The following is a 7420-nucleotide window of genomic DNA, read 5'->3' as shown; positions in this document are numbered from 1 at the left end:
CAATCAGAATAACACAGGATCAGCAGCTTCTACATTAAGGGCTTGGAATATGATATTCTGGAGGTCAAAGGAGCTAGGATTAAAACCAAGAATCACCTACCCAGCAAAACTGAGTATCATGTTTCAGGGGAAAATATGGTCATTAAATGAAATAGAGGACTTTCAAACATTCTTGATGAAAAAACCAGAGTTGAATAGAAAATCTGACATTCAAATACAAGAAGCATGAGAAGGTAAACAGGGAAAAGAAATCATAAGAAACTTATCAAAGTTGAACTATTTACATTCCTACATGGAAAAATGATAATTGTAACTTATGAAACTTTTCTCAGTATGAGAATAGTTGAAGGGAATATAAATGTACATATATATGTATACATACATATATGTGTCTATATAGGAGGCAATATAGGCATATGAATACATATGTGAGTGTGTGTATATATGTGTACAGGTATTCATAGACAGAGGGCACAGGACCAATTGAATAGGAAAGGATGATATTTAAAAGGTGAAATTGAGAGGTGAGAGAAGAATATAATGAGAGGAGATGGGGAGAGACAGAATGGGGTAAATTATCTCATATAGAAGAGGCAAAGGATAACTGATACAATGGAGGGGAAGAACAGGAAGGCAACAGGGAATGGGTCAACCTTATTCTCATTGAATTTGGCTTAGGGATAGAATGATATACACACTAAATTGGGTATCTTGCTCTACAGGAAAGTAGGGAAGAAGAGGATGAGAGGGAGGATGATGGAGGGGAGGGTACATCTCTAAATGCTTTCATCAATAAAATGGAGAAAGGGCAAATTAATGAATTGGATATAAAATTTTTTTAAAGTAGAAAAAATTAAAAATCTCTAATTAGACACCAAATTGGAACTCTTAAAAATTATGAGACTAATAAAATTGTAAGAAAACAATTGAACTAATAACTAAAACTAGAAGTTAGTTTTATGAAAAAATTAATAAAACAGATAAGCCATTGGTTAATATTTTTGAATGAAAACATCAAATTACTACTTTTAAAAATAAAAAGAGTGATCTATTCATCACTAATGAAGATGAAACTAAAGCAATTATTTTGCCCAAATATATGCCAATAAATTTAACAATTTAAGTGAAATGAAAGAATACTTACAAATACATGAACTTCCCAGATTAACAGAAGAGGAAATAGAATATCTAAATAAACCTGTTTTAGACATAGAAATTTAACAGGCTATAAATGAACTTTCTTAGAAAAAAGCATCAGGACCAGATGGATTTACAAGTGAATTCTGCCAAACATTTAAAGACCAACTGATTCCAATATTAAATAAATTATTTTTAATAATAGGCAAAGAAGGAGTTCTACCAAGCTCCTTTTATGAAACAATATGGCGCTGATACCTAAACCAGGAAGATAAAAACAGAGATAGGAAATTACCAACCAATTTCACCAATGAATATTGATGCACAAAGACTAAATAAAATGGTAAGAAGACTACAACAATATATTACAAAGGTTATATATTATGATGAAGTGCAATTTATTCCAGGAATTCAGGACTAGTTCAATTTAAGAAAAACTATTAACATAATTGATTATAAAAATAATAAAAGTAACCAAAAAACCATATGAATAAGCAATATAGAAACAAAACTCTCACTCTCTATAGATAATATGATGGTGTCTTTGGAAAACCCTAGAAATGTAACTAAAAGCTTGTTGAAACAATTAATAATTTTAGCAATGTAGCAGCATATAAAATAAACCCACTTAAATCGTCAGCATTTCTATATAACATCAGCAAAACCTTGCAAGAAGAAAGAGTAAGAGATAATTCATTCAAAATAACCATAGATATTACAAAATACTTGGGAATATACCTGCCAATATAAACCCAGGAGCTATATGAACATAATTATAAAACACTTTTTATACTAATAAAGTAAGATTTAAATAATTGGAGAAACATTAGTTGTTCATGGGTGGGCCAAGTCAATATAATAAAAATGATAGTTCTACGTAAATTAACATACTTACTCAGTGCCATCCCAGTTAAATTCCAAAAAAATTTATTGAACTAGAAAAAATAATAAAATTCATTTGGAAGAACAAAAAGTCAAGAATATCAATGGCATTGATAGGAAAAAAAAAAAAAGGAAGGAAGTTTTGCAGTGCCAGACCTTGAACTGTATTATAAAGTAGTAATTCTGAAAACCATCTGATACTGGCTAAGGAATAGAATGGTGGATTGGTGGAATAGAGTAAATATACAATACACACTAGGAAAAAAAAAACTTGTGTTTGATAAATGAAAAGATTTAAGCTTTGGGGATAAGAATTCATTTTTTGGTAAAAAAAATTCTTGAGAAAACCAGAAAGCAGTCTGGTGGAAATTAGGTACAAACCAACATGTTATGCCATTTACCAAGATAAAGTCAAAATGAATATGTGACCTAGACATAAAAGGAGGTATCATAAGTAAATTAAAAAGAAATGGAACATGCTACCTACTAGATTTATGAATAAGAAAATAATTTATGAATAAACAAAAGATAGAAAGCATTGTGAGATATAAAATGAATAACTTTGATTATATCAAATTAAAAAGGTTTTGTACAAACAAAACCGATGTAGTCAAGATTGTAAGGGAAGCATAAAATTTGGGGAAATTTTTATAGACAGCTTATCAGATAAAGGTCTCATATTACAAATATATAGAGAACTTTTGCCAAATTTATAAGAATATGAGTCATTACCCAGTTGATAGATGGTCAAAGGATATTATCGGTCAGTTTTTGAAGGAAGAAACCAACGCTATATATAGTCATATAAAAATGCTCTAAATCATTATTGATTAGAAAAATGCAAATTAAATAACTTTGAAATACCATTTCACAGCTATCAGGTTGACCAAAATGATAAAAGGGGAAAATAACAAATGTTGGAAGGGATGTGGAAAAATTGGAACACTAATGCATTGTTAGAACTGTGAACTGATCCAATCATTTTGGAGAGCAATCTGGAGTTATGTCCAAACAGTTCTAAAAATGTCTTATGAAATGTCCAAACACTTATAAAAATCCCTTTGTCCACTATTACGTCCATTTCCCAAGGTGATTAGGGAAAAAAGAGAAGAACCTATATTTTCTAAAATATTTCTAGCAGCTCCCTTTGCGGTGGCAAAGAACTGGAAATTGAGGGGGTGCCCATCAATTGGTGAGTGGCTGAATTAGTTGTGGTACATGATGGTGATGGAATACTATTGTGCTGTAAGAAATGATGAGCAGGTGGATTTTTATAAAAACACGGAAAGACTTCCGTGAAATCATGCAGAGTGAAGTAAGCAGAACCAAGACAACAGTGTATTCAAATCAACTACAAAGGACTTAGGAAGGAAAATGAAATCCACCTCCACGGAAAGACCTGATCTATGTAAGCATGTGGTGTATGGTTCCACATAGATGTCTGTGGCAAATGTTATCCTTCTCTTGGGCAGGGTTGGAAGGAAGGGAGGGAACGGCTTGGAACTCAAATGTAATCTCCCCAAAAATTAAATTAAAAAACGATTCCTGTTCTTCCCTCTTTCCTCATTCTCCCCGAGGTACTTCCCTTCCCAGTGCCTGTCTATTAACATTCACTATAATGTACTTGGCTACGTCTTCACCCAAATGTTTCTAGATGAACTGGAGACAGAGAGAAATGTAAATGAAGGCAGAAAGACAAACTTCTGCTGACACATTGGGAATTTTCCTAACTGGGGGCTCAGAACAATTGCGAATGGATTTCTAACTTTTTGTTTAGTATAAGCTTTCCAAAAGAGCAGAGGAGAGAACGATGTGGCCCTGAGGGACCATGCCCCTGCCTTGAGCTCAGAAATGAGCTCATGTCTCCCTTCAGCACAGCACAGCACAGCACAGTAGGTGTGGCCTTCCCTCAGTAACTCAGCTCAGATTCTGCCTCCTTACTGATTCCCCAATTTGTTAGCACCCAATCTCCTCTTGTAATAACCCCATGACGCTTGTGTTTCCTGGCCTATGAGCATGCTGCCTCCTTCCAGGAGGATGTGAGCCCTTGAGGGCAGACACCATTCTATCTCTGTCTCACTATCATCAGCCTCTAGCCCAGAACTGGTCACATGGAATGTACTTTGTAAATGATGATCAGACTGAATGGCATAAGGAATTCCAATTCAGTAACTGTATGAGGCAGCAGCAGCTAAATCCTTGACAACACATTGCGGCACTCCCCTCTTCTTTAGCGCAGACCTGATTTTGTGTGACACACTCTGACCAGTGTGAAAATAGGACATACACGAGTGACAACACATGCAAAATAAACAGTTGTGTGTTTCTGGACTCTGCCTTCTAGGGATGATAGTAAGAAGCTGGAACAAACCCAGAGGAGGGGACTAAGGCTGGGGGAGCTCCTGGAGGTCACAACCATGATGGCTGTTTGAAGATCCAAGGATGGTTAGGCAGGAGGGGAGAAGGCTTGGAGAGACCTGCTGGCTCTCCTCAAATACTAAAAGGGCCATCACATGCCAGAGGGATTAGCCTTGTCTCATTTGGCCCCAGAGGGCTGACCCACTGGTTTACATGCTGCACATAATGACTTTTCTTAACCATCAGGGCTGCCTCTGGAGGTATTGTTTTCTTTCTCATGAGAAGTCTTCAGGCAAAGACTGGTTGGATATTTCTTAGAGATGCTATAGCAAGGTTTACTTGTCTAGTCTCTGGGTTCCTTATTACTCCTAAGATTCTGAATTCTGGGATGGTGAAATCTGAAATACCTGAGGAGACAAAGGTTTGCACTTCTGGGAATATCAATTTATTAAGCAATGCATGCCAATGGCAAAAACAAATCAGGACCAGGTCCCCTCAGCAGGGCACTGGACCCTGAATATGGGGGAGACAGATTTTTATGCATTAAAAGAAAACAACAGGATATAACCCACGTTACAATTTTTGGTCAACTTATTTCTAATTGGAGAAAAGATTAAGGCTTTCCATTTGAGAGGAGGAGAGTGAACAGATGCAACACCCTGAAATCAGAAAAAGAGGTATCCCCCTCCCCCAAGCCTGGAGACCTGAGTGGTTTCTGAGTAGATACAGGACGCATATTGCTGCTTTGGCAGCTTCCTGGCCACTGGCCCCCCATGGCTCAGAAAAAGAGAATCAAAGGAAATCTTGCATGGAAATGCAACATGGGGGCTTGTGCAAAGGGTCCCAACATGCCAAGTAGGGCCAGAGCCCACAACAGGGTAGACCCATGATCTAATTCCTCTAAGGGAGGGAGGGAGGTTCAGTGAGAATGAACATAGTAACTCACTGCATTTTGAGGTTCCCAAAGATCGCCCCCATGCAGTACTGAGGCGGAGGGGGGAGAAGGGCACTAATATCCTTACTTTCAAGATGAAGAAACAGAAGGTAAGGGAGAGGAAGTGAATTAGCCAGTGAGTGTCTGAGTCAGGAAAGGCCCTGGAACTCTGAGAGCCCTGAATTTAATGGCCAATTCTGCCACTAGTGTGTGACCCTGGATAGTTCCTTTCACCTCTCAAGCTGTCTTCTCATCTCTTTTCCCAGACATCATGGGACTGGGTGATGTCTGCATGCCCTTCTGAGTCTGCCATTCTGAGATGCTGTGACCAAATGAAGTTTGACTTAAATGTGACTGTGAGTATGGAAACAATCATTGGCCTCAAAGACCTTCCTCCAAACCACCCCTCCTTGATCCCACAGGATGGCTCTTATTTCTTATTCACACTTCAGTGAGATCTCAGGCCCTGCCATGCCAACCTCCTTTCCTGTCTACACCCTTGGTCACTCACACCTGACAACTCACCCCCCTTCACACATGCCTTCTCCTCTGGAATTCCTCCTCTCCCCTCCCTTCCTCTGCTGAAACTTGCTAAATGCTGTCCCAAACTGTTTTTGGTTCCTGGACCAGAGGTACTGCCCACCTGAGGTAGTCACTCAGGGCAGTTGGTCAGTTCTGAGGACCTCCAGCAGTTAGGGAAGTTCTTAATCCTCTTTCCCTTTTTAAAACTTCCTTTGGTTTTCACACATTTCTTTCCCATTTGATTGTAGAAGCTTCCAGGGGTCAGAGAATTCCCTTCAGTCTCTTGGGTGTTTCTAGAACCTAGTGCGGGGCTGTGTTCCCACCAGTCACTCAGTGCATCTCAGTGGGTTCTTTATTTTCTTTTAAGGTATTCTTTGTTCTTCTCTGGGCCTGATAAGATTGAACATCTGTCACACAAAGTCTATGGGGTTGCTTTACCAAGCTGGGCAGGACGCTTACCCTGCTGGGTGACAGAAGCAGGGTCCCAAATCCAACCTAAGAAGGTGATGGTTCATCTGGAGAAATGTAAAGTCTTTTACCTGGGGTTCAAAAAGTCAGCTTCCCAGACAGAAGATGAAGGAAACCCGGCTAAAGGAGAGTCCATTTAGAAAAAGATCATTGGTCTATAAACCAGCTCTGAAGTGTAGCTGGGCATGGTCACCCAGATGGCTCAGGCTGCATTGAGAAGTGTGCCCTGCAGGAGTGAGGGTGATGAAGCCCCAGTCTGGTTGTAGATGGACCTTGAGTCATGCGTGGCTTCTGAGTCCTTGATTTTAGGAAGGATGACTGATATGCTGGAGTGTCTGGAGAGAAGTCAGCAGGATGGCAAAGGACTTGGAGCTCAGCCTATGAGAGGCCTTGTAGGCAGTTTAATGGCTAGAACACTGGCATCAGGAAGACCTGAGTTTGAATCCTATCTTAGACACTCTCTAGGATGTGTGACCCTGGACAAGTCACTCAATCTGTCTGCCTCAGAACATCAGAGAAGGACTGTGCTTTATGAGCAAAGGAGAATTGCAGGAGCTCAAAAGAAACCCAAGATGCACAAAATGTAGAGAATCCACCCACAGACTATTATTGCCCGACCTGTGGTGGATCCTTCCCAGCTGGCATTGCTCTGATCAGCAACAGTCAGACACTGAAACTTGACTAGCAGAGTGATGTCATTTTGTCATATTTGAAAAAGCAGAACAGCAACCAACCAAGCGGACCGATGACAGGAAGGGGAGCTTGTGAGGCCTCCTAGCAGTGCAGAGGCTGGAGTGCAAGGAGGCGAGTGGAGGGAGGGAGGAACTCAGGCATCTGGAGTGTCACACTGAAGCCTCAGGCTACCTCTGCACAGCAGGGGGCATCATCAGCAGTGCTGGGCACACAGGACACGGTGCTGGGAGTACCAGACGTGCCCCAAGGTCTCAGGGTTCTCTAAGAACCTGGAGCATCCAAGCTTTGTTCCATTATCCCATTGGCATAATTAAGACAGCTGACAGCCTGGTGCCTTTGGGGATTCCAGAATTCCTTTTTCTTTCAAAACAACTTTGTCCTGTGGCAGGCAGTCATTCTGAGAGTCCTGAAGAGGAAGGCCTCAAG

This window comes from Petaurus breviceps, unplaced genomic scaffold (assembly GCF_028583685.1).
Source record: "Petaurus breviceps papuanus isolate PSGF00001 unplaced genomic scaffold, PetGlider_PUasm1.0 173, whole genome shotgun sequence".
In the NCBI taxonomy this organism is placed as follows: domain Eukaryota; kingdom Metazoa; phylum Chordata; class Mammalia; order Diprotodontia; family Petauridae; genus Petaurus; species Petaurus breviceps.
The sequence above is the reverse complement of the archived record's forward strand: the minus strand, read 5'-3'. Positions refer to the sequence as shown.